Source organism: Colius striatus, chromosome 12 (genome assembly GCF_028858725.1).
Source record: "Colius striatus isolate bColStr4 chromosome 12, bColStr4.1.hap1, whole genome shotgun sequence".
Taxonomy (NCBI): Eukaryota; Metazoa; Chordata; class Aves; order Coliiformes; family Coliidae; genus Colius; species Colius striatus.
Genome location: NC_084770.1, coordinates 5,342,585 through 5,360,849, shown reverse-complemented (window position 1 = coordinate 5,360,849; position 18,265 = coordinate 5,342,585). Strand labels below are relative to the sequence as shown.

General features: G+C 46.5%; 1 long non-coding RNA gene across 1 annotated transcript; it reads right to left on the bottom strand.

Moving 5' to 3' along the window:
• Positions 1–538: 538 nt before the first annotated feature.
• Positions 539–4,203, bottom strand: LOC133626436 (uncharacterized). The gene is made up of 2 exons (XR_009819519.1): positions 2,780–4,203; positions 539–1,019 (listed from the first exon to the last, which is right to left on the bottom strand). It is a non-coding gene; the product is annotated as an uncharacterized LOC133626436 (long non-coding RNA).
• Positions 4,204–18,265: the final 14,062 nt, after the last annotated feature.

Here is an 18,265-nt window from a genome sequence, read left to right as displayed (position 1 = left end):
CACTTGAGCCTCCATATGGTATTTTGGCACTAAAATGTCAGCTGCTTTTCAGACACTGTACTTTAATCATTTCAGACGGGCCCCTTTTAAATGGTTTGTTTAGTTTGCTTAGAGAATAATATTTGTTATTTGGTTTTCAGAATGACTAATAAATGAACTGTCTTTGCTCGGGGAGAATAATGCCACTTAAGCAAAACCTAGTACTGCAGTTCAGAGCTATTTAATAAGAAATACCTGTCAGTGTCAGAATATATTTACTGTGCATTAGCTTTGAAGAATTGCAGAATTAGTTTCCCCCTTGCTAAGTTTACTTTATGTAAAATGTAACACATGAACTGTGAATATGTGGACAGCAAACAGACTGTATCAATGAATTCAGCTTCCCCCGGAAAATGCTGACGCTGGCAGGAGAAACACCTCCTAACAGACACGACTGACACCATCAAAAGCGAAACGTGTGACAGCTGCCAAGGAGCAGCAGCCTCCCGCCTCCCTCTCCTTGTTTAAAAAACAAAATTAAATCCAAAAAAACATGCTGTAGTCTATTTATCCTCTTGTTTAATCTGCTGGGAAAGCATCAGCATAATTAAACGCTTTTAACCTTTTGGTTTTCACTCATAATCAGGTGGGAGCGAAGAGAAACCCTGTGCTGAAGGGGAGCAGGAGCTTCACACTGCCACGGTGCCTTTCTCGGCAGCCCCCAGCACAGCCTCCTCTGCCCAGGGTCACAGCTTCCCCCTCCTGAGTGCCCACTGGGGTGGCCCTGCTGTGGGGAAGGGCCATGGTGGCTTTCCAGCAGCTCTTCAGCCCAGAGCCGGGGCTGTGAAGGGAAAGGATCCGCTCCACATGCCACAGCCGCGGCGCTTCTATTATTCATGCGACTTGGCGCTTCCTCTCACGACGCAGGTACCGTCCTGGGCTCTCCAGCCATCTGGGGCAGCTGGCTGCGAGGCTGACGGAAGGTTGCATGAAGAAGCAAGTTATTTACTTAGAAACTGTCTCTGTGGTATCTTGACCATCTGGAAAGAATATGGAAATGAGACTTTTAGTGAGATGGAGCTTCTCAGTTGATAAATTAACCAGGCGTCTCCAGAAGCAGGCGCAACTGATAAGAGTGTGCATTGCTAAGCACGGCCCAGCTCGCACACACCTACAGAGGCGGGAGCATACGCCATTTCCCACCTTGCCAGTCACCCTCCTGCAAAGCTGCCTGGGTTTCTCGGCAAACAAAGCCCAACTTCCAGCTGTAAAATTCAGGTGCAATGAAATGAGGTGCCAGGTAGGGCTGGGTGATGGAGCTGTGCCATCAAGCTCTGCTCGCATGACCAAACCTGCCCCGTGGCGACCAAGCCCAGTCTCGCAGGGAGAGCAGGGCTGTGGGCATCCTGCCAGGGTGGCCAGGGGGGCTGGTCAGCAGGAGCCCGTCACCCCGTCACATAGAAAGGTGTGCAAGTGTGCACCCCAGCACGGTACACTTACCCACTCCCCAAACAGACAGCAGTGAGCAGGGTCCTGGCACAGTGAGGGAATAACGTGCCCAGCCTGGCACACAGGCAGGAATCTCTCAGCTCTTATGCTAGCCTCTTACTAATCAAAATATCATGCTAGGCTGGAGTGGATCTGGCTTCTTTGAGCATGAGTCATATCATTTGTTGATTGCCAGGAGAGTTCCCAGGAACTGGGGGCAGCAGGACAGAAATTACAGCAGTCCTCCAAGCACTGTAATTTGTGCTGGAGCTAGACAGCTCTCCAAACCACCCCAAGATAGGGCAATTAAGGCTGGCTTCAAGCCAGATGCAGGTTGCTGGGATCAGAGCATGGAGCCCCAAATTAAGCACTGTGAGAATGGAGCCAGGAGACTCTACAGAAGTAGTTTGTGAAATAGCAAAGTCCCTGGAACAGCCATCCTACCTTTCAAGCCTGGACAAGTCTCCAGGGAGACTTTAGAGCAGCCTTGCAGTACCTAAAGAGGCCTACAAGAAAGCCATCAGGGACTTTTTACAAGGACCTGTAGTGACAGGACAAGAAGTAATGCTTCAGATTTAAAGAGAGTGGGTTTAAGCGAGACATTAGGAAGAAGGTTTTCCCTGTGAGGGTGGTGAAGCACTAGCACAGGTTGCTCAGGGCGGCTGTGGATGCTCCATCCCTGGAAGTGTTCCAGGCCAGGTTGGATGGGGCTCAGAGCAACTTGTGTTAGTGGAAAGTGACCCTGCCCATGGAACTAGGGGATCTGTAAGGTCTTTTCCCACCCAAAGCATTCTATGATTCTGTGAAATGCAAATGCCATCTCAAGGAAAGTGGTTTGTTCTGTGAGCCTGAGTGCTGCCTTCAAACCATCTAAACAAAGAAAATTCACACAGGAATACAATCACAGAGAAAAGCCTGCGAGGCTTGGCTTGGAGCAGGTCAGTGGCACAGGGAAACACTTTCCCATGGGTTGAGTCAATGCATGTTCAGTAAAACAGTGCTTTGCACATGCAGAGGGTGAGTGTTCATCCACATGCCCCTGACGCGCCTGCTAACGCAGCTCTCCAGCTTGCTAACAAACCATAAACCTCCCCAAAAGCAGTTGGTGTGTCTGGTTCCTGTTCTCTTTTCATCATCACATCCGAAAAGCAATATCCAACAGTGGTCAGCTCCTCCATCGCCCTCTTTCTGAGCAGCCCAACAAGACTTCTCGTCTGATACGAAGGTGGGTAGGTACTCAGCAGTGCAATTATAAACTGAACTTCATATACATGAAACACCAATAAGAGAGCTAGGAAGAGCAATAGCCTACCTTGAGGTGATAACTGCCACCAGGGGTGAGGGTGTTGCTGAATTCTCAAACAATTTTTTAGCTTCCCAAAATCTCCATCCCATGGGCTCAGCAACAGCCAGGTGTCCTTCTGTCCCAGCACAGCTTCTTTGTCCCATCACCTGCAGGTTTTTAAATGAGAGCTGTGGGTAGGGTGGAGTTGGAGGCTGTATCTGGCTGTGCCCATTCTTCCTTCGTGGGCAGCAGGCAGGTGGATGCCACCAGGTCCCAGAGCCTGAGATGATGAGATACACCACAAGCTTCAGGAGCACCTTGAGGGAGCACCTCGAGCTTCCTCAGCAGAGCACCAAGCAGGGAGCGGTACCCAAGGTGACGAATTCAGACTTACCTATACAGGGCAGGGGAGTCTTCTGGCAAAGTCCTGCTGAGCCCAGGCCCTGCCAGTGTTACCAGATGAGCAGTTTCCTCCTTTAAGGCTCAGTATGATCTGAAGGTCTCCTTTGTTCTGGTATTGGCGATTGTTGTGTGCTGAGGGACAGCACGAGAATGGCAGCAGAGCATCTGTCCCTCAAGCCTGTGCTGCAGCTACAGCAGTCCATTGAAATTGCAAACAATTTTCTCTAAACACATTTTTTTTGCCTCTGCACATAGGAATGCGTCGAGCTGAGGTGTGCCCAGATGACTCAGGCAAACCCAAGGGACCTCAGAGTGGGATTTACTGGCCATAACACTATGAAAACACGTGTGCATTTTAATGTCTGGGATTCCATTTTGTTAACTGTCTGAAAAAGGTGATGTGTTACTGCTGAACTGAGATCTGAGAGATTGTCAGAAGACCTTGCATACTTTCAGTGCCAGCAGGGCTTGCAGCTGGAGCTGGCAGAGGCTCAGCCCTCTGGCTACTGAGCTGAAGGCTCTCCATGTGGACTCGTCCTCAAACTCACAGCTCACTGCAGCAAAGCAATGCAGGGGGACAAAAGCCTCCTCAGCAGAAATATCTCATGAGTCTCCATCCTGGGTCCTGTCCTCTGTCCTCTCACTGAGTAGTGACCCGGGCAGCGTGAGATTTCACTGTTGCTGGAGTTTCCCAACTGATTAAAGTTCTGGGGGCCTCATCCACCGGTGGTCTCCAGCTCCCTCTGTACCTATTAGAGCCCTCAACTTTTTCAGGAGTAGGAAAGGTCTGAGATGAGACCATCTCCCTCTTCATCCCAGGATCACAGCAGCAGCACTCGCTTTCTGAGGAACAAGGGCCCCTTTTTTTAACATACTGCTTGGGTTTAACTCCCAAGGCATTTGGAAACTCTGTAAAGGCAGCAATTAACCCGGGTTTCTAGAAAGACAGCAGAGTGTCTAATGCCTTTAAACAGCATTTCAGAGGCAGAAATGATCTTCAAAATGTTTTGACTTCCAGTTTTGAGAGAAACATTTCTTTTCTTTGAAATTAGCCTAATTAAAAGATCACAAAATTAATTAAAACACAAAATGAAACACAACGCTTTGCATCACGTCAAATGAACTGTTTCAGCACAACTTAAAATTATATCAGAGATCATTTTTTCTAATACAACCCCTCCCCCAAGCTCTGGAAAACACCAATCCAAAGAAAACCTTCCTCTCCCAAATCTGCCCGTTCCAGCTTGGAGAAGGCTACAGCTCTCCCTGCCCTGACATGTCAGGGACCGGACACTCCACTCCACGCTTGACCCTTGGCTCTCACCAAAGACACTTCTGGCTGGAAGATATTTTAAAGTGCTCCTACTTAGTGGTGGCAGCTCGTTTAAAATTAGCAGCACCCCTAATTGGGAAGCGGGGAGCTCTGCCTCGCAGAAATGCCACCGCTGGCCCCCAGCATGGCAAGGCCAGCCTGCTGCCGCTCTTGATAGCCGTCACTGTCAAAGGCAGGTTCCTGGCTACAGCTAAACTCTCTGCCTGTTTAAATATAGCAAGTCCCAAAATGTCAGGATTTCTGGAGGCAGCTGCTTTGCAGCGGTGCAGGGAAGGCAATGCTGGCTCAGGAACAGCCCCGGGTCGTGGGTCGAGTCCCTCTCACGTACCGGTGCGACACCTGAGCCTTAATTGCCTCCGCTGTGGCCTCCTCCTGCTCCCCAGCAGAGCTGCTGACACAGCCCCCTGCAGCTCTTGGCACCAGAAAATACATTTTCCTATGAGACCAAACCCTTCAGTTCACTGTAAACATCAAGAGAGTGACTTGTGATTAAGCAGTCAGGGTTTTACAGCATCCCCAGGATGTAAAGTGCTATTCAAGTGACAACTACTTTTACTGTTGTTATTTATTAGGTGGGGCTGGTCAGTGCCTGATGAGCCTCAGGTGGGCATTGTGAAAGAGGGGATCCTGCTCCATGGTCCTCCAGCTCCTTCCCCAGGCTCCTGAAGGCAAGCCTCACAAGGAGGAGGTCTTTGGCCCTGGCGAGGATGGTTAAGCCTAGACTCTTGGAGGGGTTCAGGTTGATAAACCCACAAGGCAAAACACTGACAGGCTGCTGCTGCTTCTAAGCTTGTGCCTCGAAGGGTGCACACCAAAGGAGTGGGCACTGTCAGGAACTTCTTTTAAGGGAAATGCTCCATTTTTCTCCACACACCCCGTGATCTGGCCAAGCCCAGACAACTCTGCTTGTCCCAGAGGGATGCCAGGAAGGCTGCAGCCCCCAGCTCTGGGTACCCATGCCGGGGCTTACAGCCTCAGGAGGTTCAGGTTTTACAGCTCCCCATCAGCTGCCTCTCTGTGCTGCCAGACATGGCCTCTTCTGGTGGCTGCCCAAGGGGGCTCTGCACAGAGGGAGCGAGAGGCCTGCACAGGCATTGTCCTCCCTCACTGGGCTGCGAAGGGCTGTGGCACTTGGGAAACCTCAGCTGCAGACAGTAACGTTTACAATATTGCTCGTGTGCTGCTGCGGCACTCGGGGCCGTTAAACGTGGAGGGGCTGAGACTCCCCACCTGCCCCAGGCACTGTGCCACCATGATGCCCATGCAGACATGGGTACTCACTCCTGTCCCCCTGCTTCCCCAGCCATGCAGCCTCCTCCCCAAGTGGGATGGACGCTCTGGGGGATTTGCTCTGAAGGTCACAGGATGAGTTAGGACAAAGCAAGCCCTCAGGCAGCTTCCAAGCAGTTAAGGGGCCACGCACCTGGGCTCCCCCCACTGCCTTGCTGAGGACCTCCTCCTTGAAAAAGCCAAACAAAGAGGTTCTCTGGAGTGAACAAAACCCCACATACCTCTGCCTGCCATAATGGCATTAGGGGAAGGGCGGAAAGAGATCCTAGCTCTCCTCTCACATTTAAGCATACAAAAACAAACAACAAAAAAAGGAAAAGTTGAAGCCATCTGAAAGTGCCTCCCCCTCTCCCAGAAGAGCGATAAAGGCTTTTTGGCAGAGCGAGGTGGTGTTTATTTTGGTTTGTGTTGTGTTGCTGCTCTGACCCCCTCAGCTGTTAGATGGCGAACTTGACAGCCTGATTGTTTTTACTGGACCACGCTGGAGTTTTTTGCTTTGCAAAAGTGATCTGGGAGCAGTTTGTGCTGATTGCTCCAGAGGGCTCCGGCCAGGGCCCATCGCTGTGTCCTGCGCCGTGCCCCGCGTCTCGGGCGGGACCGCAGCCGCGGCTCGGCCTGCAGCTGGTTTAAATCATCACTTTCTTCCCATTTCACTGCACAAGGCAGTGCTTGAAGATTTTCTTTTCTATTCTGCTGAAATGTGACTCTAATTAGATGATAACAAGGCTCTGACATTTTCTAATCGTAATCCTATCCGTGCAAGGGGACGTTATTAAAACGATTAAAATTATCGATAAAGGGGAGGAAGGACACTCCAGCAGAGAACATGGTGCTGGGACACCTGGGTCTGTCCCATGCCACCGCTGTCCCGGAGGACCTGCCACTCTCTAAACACTTGCTTAAGGAGCACAGCTGGAGCCTGGAGCTTCTCATCATGACCAGGACTTTAAGGAAAGGTGGTTTCGGTGACAAAAGGTGGACTCAGTCTTCAGGCAGAACAAATGAAGCACAGCTTCAGCAGACCCAAAGCTGCTAGGGAGGTAGCTGGGCCCAGCATTTTCCACACTTGTAATGTGCTCACCTACTGTGCTCAGTACAAACATTATCACTTCAGGTGATGTGGCTTTTAGCCCCTCTTTCAGGAAGGGACTCCACAGGATCAGCATGCAGGACCAGCGATTGGGTTCTCATGTGCTCATGTGAAATCCAAGTGCACCAAGTCCATGTTCATAAAGCAAGTAGTATTTTTTAAAGCCAGGCCCCTCTCTGCGGGCAAAAGTCAGAAACAGAGATGGAACGTTCCAAGGGCTAAAATTTCCACAAAGTAATGGTGAAGAGGACAAGGCTTTATCTTTGCTGCCTTTGAAACCCACAGAAGGCGATGCAGCAGTTATCTTCTCCAGACCAAGACACTGGCATGTGATATCCTACAGCCCCCCTCTCAAATCAGCCCTCAGGCCCTGCACACCCAGCTGTGTGGCACATGAGGGATATTCCAGCTGGAGCCTCCCTGGCAGCCCACAGGCATCAGGGCCAGACTTACCATCGTTTCTCTCTGTTGTCCCCAACTCTGAGTCGCTTCTGCAGGACCCTGTTGTTCTGTCTGTGGGATCTTTCTCTTTGCAGGGCTTCATGCCCAGTTCTACAGCAGCCCTGCCTGGCATGGAGGCAGGCAGCTCTGAGCCAGTTTTCTGATCTGGAAACCTCGAGGATCTCCCTTGATGTTTCCCAGAACAGCCCCAAGGCTCCTCTAATTTCCCACAGCTGCTGCACAGCAGCGCGCAGCGAGCCGGCGGCTCCAACTGGAGCATCCCCCTTGGAGGTGGCAGGGACCAGGGACGTCAGTGGCACAGCCCCAGGAGCTGGGGGATTCCTCATCCCTGGGGAAGCCCCTATGTCTGCAGAGAACAAGGCTTGTTTTGTAACACTGAAACAAAGCATTATCAACCTCAAGGGGACAGAGAAATGCAGGCAGTGAAGACCTTGGGGGAAAGGCTGCAAGCTCCACCACCAGCCCTCCCTGCTCCCTGAGGGCAGGGAAGAGGCATGGTACTCCCTATCCCAATTCACACTGTCCCTGTAGCTCACATATTCTCAAGTATAAAAAGGAGCAGAAATTTAGCAAGCAGTTGGTGACCCCCTGACTCACTGCTGGCAGCACCTGCAGCCCTTTGCAGCGTTGGCTACCTCTACCTGAGAGGTGCAAGTCCCTGGTGAGCACACTGCCAGAGACAGGCTGTTGTGGAGTTGGTACCACCAGTACACGTGACAGTACGGAGTGTTTGAGATGCCTCTCCCCAGCAGTAGTTTGCAGTAGGGTTGAACCACCAGTACACCGAGGGACAAAGACACCAGGGAGCTGCAGCGCTTGTCAAAGAGGAGAAAAGTCCTCCAGAGGTAGCAAATCATTTGTGGAGAACAATTTATTCATCCAATTTACACCTTATTTCTCTTCACAAGCAGATCATAGTCTCCATGAAATTGCTCATTGCTGGAAATTATGCAGCAAATATTTCCGGATACGTATCTCCAGCAAATTGCCTGCTGCCAGTGCTATTTCCCTACTCACAGTCAGAAACCTGAGCTGTTTTGATAGAACATACAGCTTCCAGAGCAATGGCTCGTTCCCTGTCACAGAGGCACAATGCTCTCCCAGCCTGGCACCAAAAGACAGCGCTTCTTAGCTTATAAATAAAAAGCTCACAACAGAATCAACCTTACGATACAAATATTCATGATTATGAATTTGAAAATCACTTCCTACGAATAAGCCTGCACGGTTTGCATTAAAACATGCTGCTTCAGCATCCTTCCTGCCAGTGTACATGTTTGCTAGAACAGCCACAGAGAGCAAACCCAAAAAGGTCAGGAAGGGAAAGTGAACAAATTTACGGAGAAATTCAAACACATGTTTGGTTCTGGTTTAAAAAAAAAAGAGAAAAATCTGCTGCAAATCTATAGATGGTGTGTGCCTCAGCCTTGGAGACTGCACTGTGCACAGCTCACTGTACGGGGACAGAGGTCTCAGCTAATTGAAAAACTGATTAATTTTTCCCCTCACCAACTCTGATATTTTGAAGGGTTTAATTTCTCTGAAAACGCTGATGATTTCTTTTGAAAAAAAAAAAAAAAGGAAGAGGAGAATTCATCCTGGAAATCCACTAAGGAGTTTTTAAAACTCTACCTTCTTATTTTAATAAAATGTAGTTTAGATTTTTTTTCTTTCTTTCTTGGAAATATCTTCATTAAATGGAAGAGGAACTAAAGGGCACGGTAATATAATTCACAGACGATACTAAATTAGGATATATTGTACACGGCAGCGCGGACTGAGAAATAATACAAAGGGCCTCTGAGAGATTGGAAACCTGGGCAGAAAATAAATGAGATTCAATTTGGAAAAATGCCGTCGATGCCTCTGGGGAAAATAATTTGAAACACGCGGAAACCTGGGAAGCAGGAATGGCTAACAGGGAGTTTAAAACAATAACAGAGAGCAAACCGGTCTGCAAAACATTATGGACCCCCTCTAACGCCCACTGGAGTCAGCAGAGAGGTTCATGTTAGATGCCATGAGGCCTCGGGGACGGTCACTGCCCTGCTGACGGCAGAGGCACAAACAGAAATGTGATTGAGAAGAGGCTCCTCACTGCAGTCCTGGGCAGTGTTACGCCAAAACCACACTGAGGTGAGCAGGGAGATGATCAGACAAAGGTAATTCAGTGTCTGGAAGGAATGACCAGGGTTGGGAGCTGTATCTGTACCAGCCCCTGAAAAGCTGGTCGTGGAGGAGCAGGAGGGGAGGATGCTCTATGGGACCATGAAGAAGCAGAGTGGGAGATGGGCAAGACATACACAAGCTAAATTTTGACCCACCATCTCAGAGGATGCCCCAGCAGTGGGGAGCAAAAGCACAAACAGGTTTTTGAGAGCACAGAGCTCTGCAGACACACAGTCTTGTGTGCAATCCTCCCCTGGAAAGAGGCAGGCTGAGCCCCAGGTGCTCCCCACCTAACTTGAGTGTTTCCTCTTCTCCCAGGTTTGGATTTTTAAATACAATTTCTTTTTAAAGGGCTGGGGGGTACTATTTCTCCAGGGCATTCGGAGCTCTGCTCACCTATCTTCTGTATTTCAGGAAACCATCTAAGCCTATATATTCCAGATGATAAACTCCACCTAGCAATTTTCTCCTTTTCATTAAAATTATTTACACCAGAAGAACTTAAAACAAAAATCGATTTCAGAAGAAACACGGAGGAACAGACCAAGGTCTCCTGCTTTCCGCTGCTATTTTTTAGCTTCTGAAAGGCACAAGCTACATTTATGAACTCGAGCATCACATATATATTTTAAAAGGTAACAGCACAAACACTTGTTACAGTATCCATCATTTTTTCTTGACCTTACAAAAAATACAGCTCGTGAGGTAACAGCATTTCTGACATTTTGAAGCTGTTTTCTTTCACCTTTGGAACAGAAATAAAATCTTTAAACATTTTGTTGGAAGAGTTTTCAGAAGGGTGGCTTTGGAGACACATAACTGAATGCAGTATTTTAGTTCAGGTAAGGTTGAAAGCATGCAAGACTTCCCACCAACATTAAAACATTCTAATTTTAATTCTAATAAGAGTTATTGTTTCTTCAGAGCATTTAAAATTAAATGCAACTGTTCTGTTGCCCAGATGAAATCTCTGGTGCTGGAAGGGGCTGAGGATGATTTTGATGGTCTTTCTCAGAGCCATTCACAGGTTCCTGGAGATGTTCATCTCAAATCAGAGGGAACTTGTTTACTCTTTTCTAGGACTATTGATTCTCAGACACATCTCTGAGACAGCTTCTATCTAGTTCTCACAAGAGGGGTCCTTAAGAATGAAAGATTTGGACATATGACTGGCTCTTGAAGTCCCTGGGAAACACCAGAGAGGAGGATGGAAAAGGCATTCTCCTGCACAGCAGGACTGCCACAACACAAGGGCTCTCTACTCCGCAGTGAGCTTCAGCCAGCAAATGTCGAAACCTTCAGCTGAGGGCAAAAGAGAAACGAGGTGGTCTTGGGAACTGTGCCATGTACAGCACAACCACCATTTCACAGCCTTCACTGTCTTCTCCCAGGTCATTGGCAACTAGATTTTTTTAAAAAAAGGCCAACTTCAGGTGATTTGAATCAAACATTCACTTGTCAGTTTAAAAAAGCAACCTGTTTCTATAGCTGAATGCAACAGCACACACCAAGGCAAACACCAGAGGACAATCTGTTACCTACATAAACAGGATGCTCTGCCTTTGCTCCTTTGGCATTGCAGTTTCAGAGATGTGGGATTTTTAATAGGTTACAAACACAGAAAGCAGCATCCTTAACTTCATAATACAGCTCACATTTTGGATACTTAAGTGTGTTGTGTCCCACACTAAAACACCTCGTCAGTCTTTGGACTGGAACGAAGGATGAATTTATGTACTTCAATGTATAGATCTACACATTTTGTCACACAGAAAGTTCATCTCCTAATGCTATCAGTTTCCAGTCCAGCTACCAAGTGTAGGGTGAGGTGACCTTCACCCAGCTCAGCCCAGAAAGAACTGGTAAACCAGAGTCTTCCTGTCCTTGCTTATCCAGCCAAGTTGGATCCACCATGAAAGGACAAGAGCCACAACTTCAAGAATTTCAGAGGAAAAAAACCCCACACAAGCCATTTCAAAGAGCTGTAGGTAGTAAACCAGTAAATGCAAGCTGTTGGTCTCTCTTAAATGACTTTTGGAAATCATCTCCAAGGAAATCATCAGGCCCTGGCCACCTGATGAAAGATGTAATCGTCCTGTTGTGACCAGAATCTGTCATATTCATTACCTTTTACTCAATCACTTAGAAATGCAAAACGGGGTTTGACAAGCTTCTTTTCTGTATTTAACCAGTTTTAAAAGGATATTGTTTATTTTAACTGCATACCATTCTTCATCCAAGTGCAGTTCAACAAAATCCAAGTAAAAAAAAAACATCTAAAGGTTACATTCACCTTTTAAAAAGTGAAAAGGCCAGTTTTGAATGCAAAATGCAAAAATTGAACTATGTAATTGTTTAAATGAGCATCCCTTTACCATATCATCCTCCCTAGAAAGAAGCAGCGCCGTACTTAATGGAAGCTGCTATATTTGGTTACAAATCATGTTTTAGCAATTATACTACACAGCAAGAATGAACATCTCTGTAGTTTTTAATAAAATACAAATGAGAAACAGGATCTTCAATTTACATTTATTTTTATCTTGCTCCTTCGTGAAAAGTCATGTTCAAAAACTGCTTTGTCTTGCCTTTTCATCAGAGCAAAGTTGGACTATGCTTGAGCCCAGTGCAGCTCCAGGGTCAGATGAGACATGACTGTCCTGCCCCGCTCAGAGCTGAGCTGCAGCAGGAGATCTGAACTCAGATGTTACACCTCCATGGTCTGCAAGGGAATGAGAGCATCAACACAGCAAGCTGAGAGGTACTCCTGAAATTTAAAGCTAGAAGGTACTTGTGTAATGTCTGGGAAGCAGGACGAGCACCTCTCTGGGGGGGCAGCCCTTGCTCTTGCCAGGCCTCATGGCCATCACCGCTGTGGGTTCGGCAGCTCTCGTCTGGCACGTTCCAGCCCCTTTGGCCTGGCATCTACGCAGGCAAGAGCTGTACCTTAGAAACCTTGCCCTCTTCCTTCTTGATGTGTCCCATGGATGAACCAAGTATTCCTGGTACTAAAATGGGCCTGTGAAAGCAAAATTCCTCTCCTCATTTTAAAGCCAACCAAAGCCTCCAGTTATTTCCCACTGACAACAGACAGGCATCTGAAATCCACTGTGCTTCAGCCCTTAATTGACTGATCTGATCATTAATGCTAAAAGGAGCAGGAGGGAAGAAGGCAGGAAAAGGCAGAAGGATGTAAGATACAGGGCTGCCTGGGAAACAAATGAACATATGAACAGGGAGGGTGTGGAGTCTCCTTCTCTGGAGGTTTTCAAACCTGTCTGGACACGGTCCTGTGCGACCTGACTGAGGGGAACTGGCTTTACTGGGGGTTTGGACTGGATGATCTCTGGAGGTCCCTTCAAACTCCTACCATTCTGCGATTCTACGATATTTCCATCAAAACTCCCAAGTGATGGTAGTAGCTCAGTACCATCTGAGCACCTTGCTCTCCTGCTGCCTCCATGGCTCATCAGATGTCAGCAGAGATCCCCATCTCAGCACACTTGGCTCTTGCTCTAGGACAGACAAGACTCCATCGAGCCCACTCCAGCTGCCCTGTGCAGCAAGGATGTTTCTTTCCATTTTTTTTTTTAGTAAAGATGACAAACCAAGTCAATAACTCATAGAGGACAATGACTGATGCATTTGAGACCATGGAGCTGGCTGCCCACAGCAATGTTGGGATGTTCAGTTTGAAGTTTCCCAAGCCAAGGCCTTCCTTAGGCCCAGACATTCAACAACCAGGACAAGGACGCTGTAGGTCTATCAACCTGAGAAGTCCCATCAGCAAAGCAGTTGGAATAAAGAGGATACAAGGGCAAAGCGATCGTGCTGCAGTTCACTTTCTGTCCACCGTGTGGATTAGCATAATTAATGAAGTATTTGGAAGCTTTTAGACTAGGAAGCAATGCCACCTAGTGAACGGGATGGCATGTGACAGATGAGGGACAGCTCTGAAGGTTGGTCCCGAGGTGGGGTGTCAATGCAGAAAGCTCCCACTCGGCAGCCAAATTGAGCAGTACACCTATATGGCATCTGTGCAACCAGGTAGCCCACCATCTGCCCCCCTCCTCTCACCAGCAACACAAACACAAGTTCAAAGACATTTTAACCAATGAATTATTTAAAGAAAAATGCATTTTCAGGAGGCCCTGAATTTAAATTTCCTTCAACAAGACCTTTTAAAGCTGGAAAATATACAGCTCAAAAAAATGATAGATGGCTTTAAAATTAGAGATCACATATATGGGAATTTATAAAGGTATTGCAGAGAAAAAGCAGCACTGAATGTTACTAAATTTAGGGATAAAGCCTGAGCAGACAGTAGCAATTAAATAAAAATTCCAAAAAATTCATGGCCCAGAGGCTGTCAGTGTTTGGCAGTGGCTGACAGGCACAGCACAGCCCCAACTGCCTAAGAGGGCAACCAGTTCCCATTCCTGCTTTGAATCATTTTCCATTAAAAGATCCCAATTGTAAGCCAGTCAGACTCTCCACACAAGATATTTGATGCAGCAGATTTTTTGAGGGCTTTTTTTTTCCCCTTCCCCAAACGAATTCCTGGTTTTGTTTAGTTATTTGCAAAGCCATGTCAAGTTATAAGCACATGACCACAAATCAGACAGAAGTTGCTACTGATGTGGTTTCTCCCCCCCTACCCCACCCCGAGCATTTGCCATGGTAATAGAGAGTCATAAAAGTAACAGTCATGATCTATGGTAGGGCAGCAGCCCGATCACACTAAAGACTTGTGGTATGCAAGACTTCTCTACCAAAAAATGTTTTGGCCAATTTGTAAAATTGATGGGACTCTGGAGTAATCGTGCTGGAGCCAAACACTTACATGTTTGATAGAGAGGGATTTTCAGTGGATTTGATGGCGGCTGGAAGGGGGGTGGGGGTGCGTTTGGGTTCACAGACACATTCTTTTTGCAAGTGCGGTGCAGACTTTGCTGAGAAACGTGTGAGAAGACAACGACCAACGTGGCAGGCAGGCGACACGCAACCAGAAGCCAGGATGGCTTGGGCGATCCAGGAGCAGGGGCTGCAGCCCGCAGCAGCACACACGGATCTGATGGGCCTTGCGTGACATCTGGTGGTCAGAAAGTACCCGGGGAGGAACCATCTGACATGATGCACCCAGGGTACCTCCACAGCCACAGGCAAGGCCACAAACTACAGCACTGCCAAGAACTTCACCGGGACCTCAATGTTCAGATTCTTCTGTATGTTGTAGTAAAATGATCAAATAGTGATTTTGGGAACTGAACCTGTGCATTTTCTGTTCTCCAAATAGCACTGATCCTCTGAACCTACATCTCAGTCCCTCCCTAAAGACTAGGCATCCTGCCTGGTGACAAGCAGATATCTACAAGGATCTTATGTGGACATAAATTTAAGGCACTGCATCTCATTAACCTAACGTTTTTCAGCATCTTTCAGCTACATTTATGTTCTACAGGAAAACACTGTTCATCTGCAATGTGACCCACCAGAGGACAAACCAGAATCCTGCAAAGAATCGAGCTCTGAAGTCTCTTTCTGCCCATTAATAGCAGCATTTAAGGATTGCTGCCTTGTACTAATTGTGTGAGAAGTGGAAGCTTTTTGCTAGGCAAAACTGAAAGCAGATCTCCAAAGATAAGTTTTGTGAATGAGAAGGGAATATATATACTGGAGATAAACCTTAATATTTCTCTATACTTCCGACTTCTTTAAAAACAAGAAAACCCTCAACCCTAAAACCCCAAAGCAGCCAGGAGCTGAAAGGTGAGCTGGAATCGACTAGAAGGCTCTGTAAGAGCCCTCAGGCAGTCCTGGTGTTCGCAGTGGAGCAGAAGCATGAGTCTCTGCTTTTGAAAAAGCTGGAGTTGTCAGAGATGCTGAAGATAAATTGTCAGGCCATGACTGTCCCAAACAAACATGATGCTCAACTGGATGTTGGGATGGGAGCTTTCTCCTTTGCCCAATGGATTTTTGATCCCTTTTTTCCTCTTGGCCACTTCCCAAAGCTGCCTGAAAATAGCCCCAGATAACCTAAGCATGAGGTAAGGTCTGCAACCTCAAGAACATGCTGCATTAGGGAAGATGAGTTGCCAGCAATGCTGGAATCAAACACAAAGATTAAGAACTCATCAGAATTTCAGGCAGGAGCTGTTGCTGCTTCACAAACGCTCTGCTTACTTGTGGTGGAAGACAACAAATCAGCTGATTTCTCAAGATATCTCACTCAGTTTGCAACAGTTTTTAGCTCTATAGTTTGTAATATTACATGCTCTGAAAACAAAATTCAATCCTCAAATCCTTCTAGCTGGTTACTCATAAAATCCATTAAGTTCAGGCACAAGCAAACCAGACTCATCTCTTTCCCTCCTAGTGCCTATTACATATAAATAGTAATTATTGTTCCTGGCAAGGCTCTAGTGTCTCTTATGTCTCTACTTTAATGATCTGATTTCTTAGCACTTTCCACTGAAGAATATATTTAACAATCATAAGCAATATATATTAACATCCATGTTTCCTCCTCCATGATGGGATTTTAAAATTATGAATGTAATAAAGACAATGATGTTGCCAGTCTCATGATTAATTGCTTAAAGAGACATTGGGTAAGCCTTCATTCCCTCCGTTATCACAAATTCACAAGCTGTACAGCTTCATAAAATTCAGGAAAGACAAGATTTAACTCTGTTGTTACGTAGCTAAATCATCAAGCAACACAAGAAGGGCATTAACTTAGTTTGATCTAGAAAAGCAACTTAAATCCTACCTGTTCTGTTGACAGATCTGTGTTTTTTAAATGCCACATTAGTAGGAAGTGCCTAAAGCAAGACTTCCACCCTCATTTATGCAGTATGTGACATCTCCAATCTCATATGTTGTCACAGCTCAAACCACAGTAAGTGGTGCTCGGTTCCGGTGCCACGGAACAGAGAGCATCATTAGCACACAGTTCAGAGTTATTGAACTAATCAACTCAAGAGGCTTCTCCTAATAACACAGAGCCCAAAACAAGCTGCTACAAACACTCCCTCAACCATCACATCAGTTGATTTTAAAATTAACATGAAACCAAACCGCTGAAAGAAAATAAGGTTTATGTAGAAGTCGATTTTATGACTTCACCGCGACGTGGGCTTCACTGGATGCATCAACACACCCATGAAACACAGTTGTTGCTCAGTGGAGTTGATTCTACATCACTTCCCAAGGTTTACACCTTCACACTGACTTGAGTAAATGCTACAGCAGATAATGCCAATCACAACTCAGAGAAAACAAAGGCAGGTTAAGCATTACACTAGACACTCAACACAAGCCAGCAACTCTTTGCAAGTCTGTCTGGCTCAGTGATGAGCCCACGTGAAACATTCAGAATATCACCTTCACACTCAAGAGGGGCTGGTAAGGATGGAGTAGCAGCACATGAGGGAGCACAAAGGTCCAGCCTTTACTCTGCATGTATCCAACAGCTTAGCAAAAGCCATTTCTCTACTCACCTTGCAGAATCAAGGCCACATTTTGCCTTTTTTTTTTTTTTGATTTATATCAGCTGCACAGTAATTTTAAACTATAGATTCAAGCAAACAAAATGGAATCTAATCATTTATTTCCAATTGTGTTTAAGGTTTATTACAACTCAGGTAGCTTAAATTTGTCATGCGTGAGATGGAGGCTTCACCAGTTCTGGGACTATTTGTATAAATCAGCACAGTGAGACAATCTCTTTGGAACAAGTCATGAAATTTAAGCATCAGCCAAACCAGTTCAGAGAGATTTATGAAATTCTGAAGATCACATTAATGGAATTGCCAACAGCCATAACTACATCCACATAAATGTGCCTCTCATAATAAAAACACTCTATGCAGTTCTGAATGTTTTAAGAACGGGTAAAATGACTACAGATTATGGAGTCCATCTCCTTTAAGGCATCAAAGACATTCTCAAGGAGGAGTTAATTAGTCCAGTTTCACAGGATACACCATTACAGAGCCTGAGATTCTGCCTGCCTGTGATTAATTTCAACCCTGCACCAACATACTTTGCTTACATTAGCTCTGTTTTCAATTTCCTCTCTTTTTTTTTTCTCAGAGGCCTTTCACTGGTGTATTTGTAGCTGGAGAATCAAGTGCAACTCTGCTATACTGCCCCATAACCAAATGGAACACTTGTTAGCAAGCCTCTAGATGACAAGAAAGCACATAAGAAGTGCTTTCCAACGTGCATCTTTCCCCATCCTGTTCTCCAATTCACAAAGCAGCAGATTCAAATATAAACCTCCTCCCCTCAAATGATCTGGTACACATATGCACTTGCTTCAAAGATCTGTGCTCCCATAAAACACAATTCACAGAAATACCATCCTTTTGCTGATGCCACAGATAAAGGGATCACGATTAAAACACCTCCCAGTCTCCTGCAGAAGAAGATGAATTTCTACCAGCCAGTAGCACTCATCAGGTTTCAGGAAAGGACTACCTGTGTTCCAGTGCTCCAACATGTTCCCATGCAATGAAAAACATTCATCAATGAGGCAACTGCCACAAAAAACACAAAGGGCTTCCTTGGAGGCACTGAATCTTCCAGGCTGCTACACTGTCACAGCAGACCTTTCAAGCTTCCTTACCAAATAGCTTCAGTTCTGAAAAGAAAGGCATCTTGCTTATGCAGCTCCCTTGCTGCGTTTCACCAGCCTTCTGCAGGGAGCCTGGCTTGAGGATATAGCTTCACCTGCACCCACCCAAGACTGGCACTGCTTTCA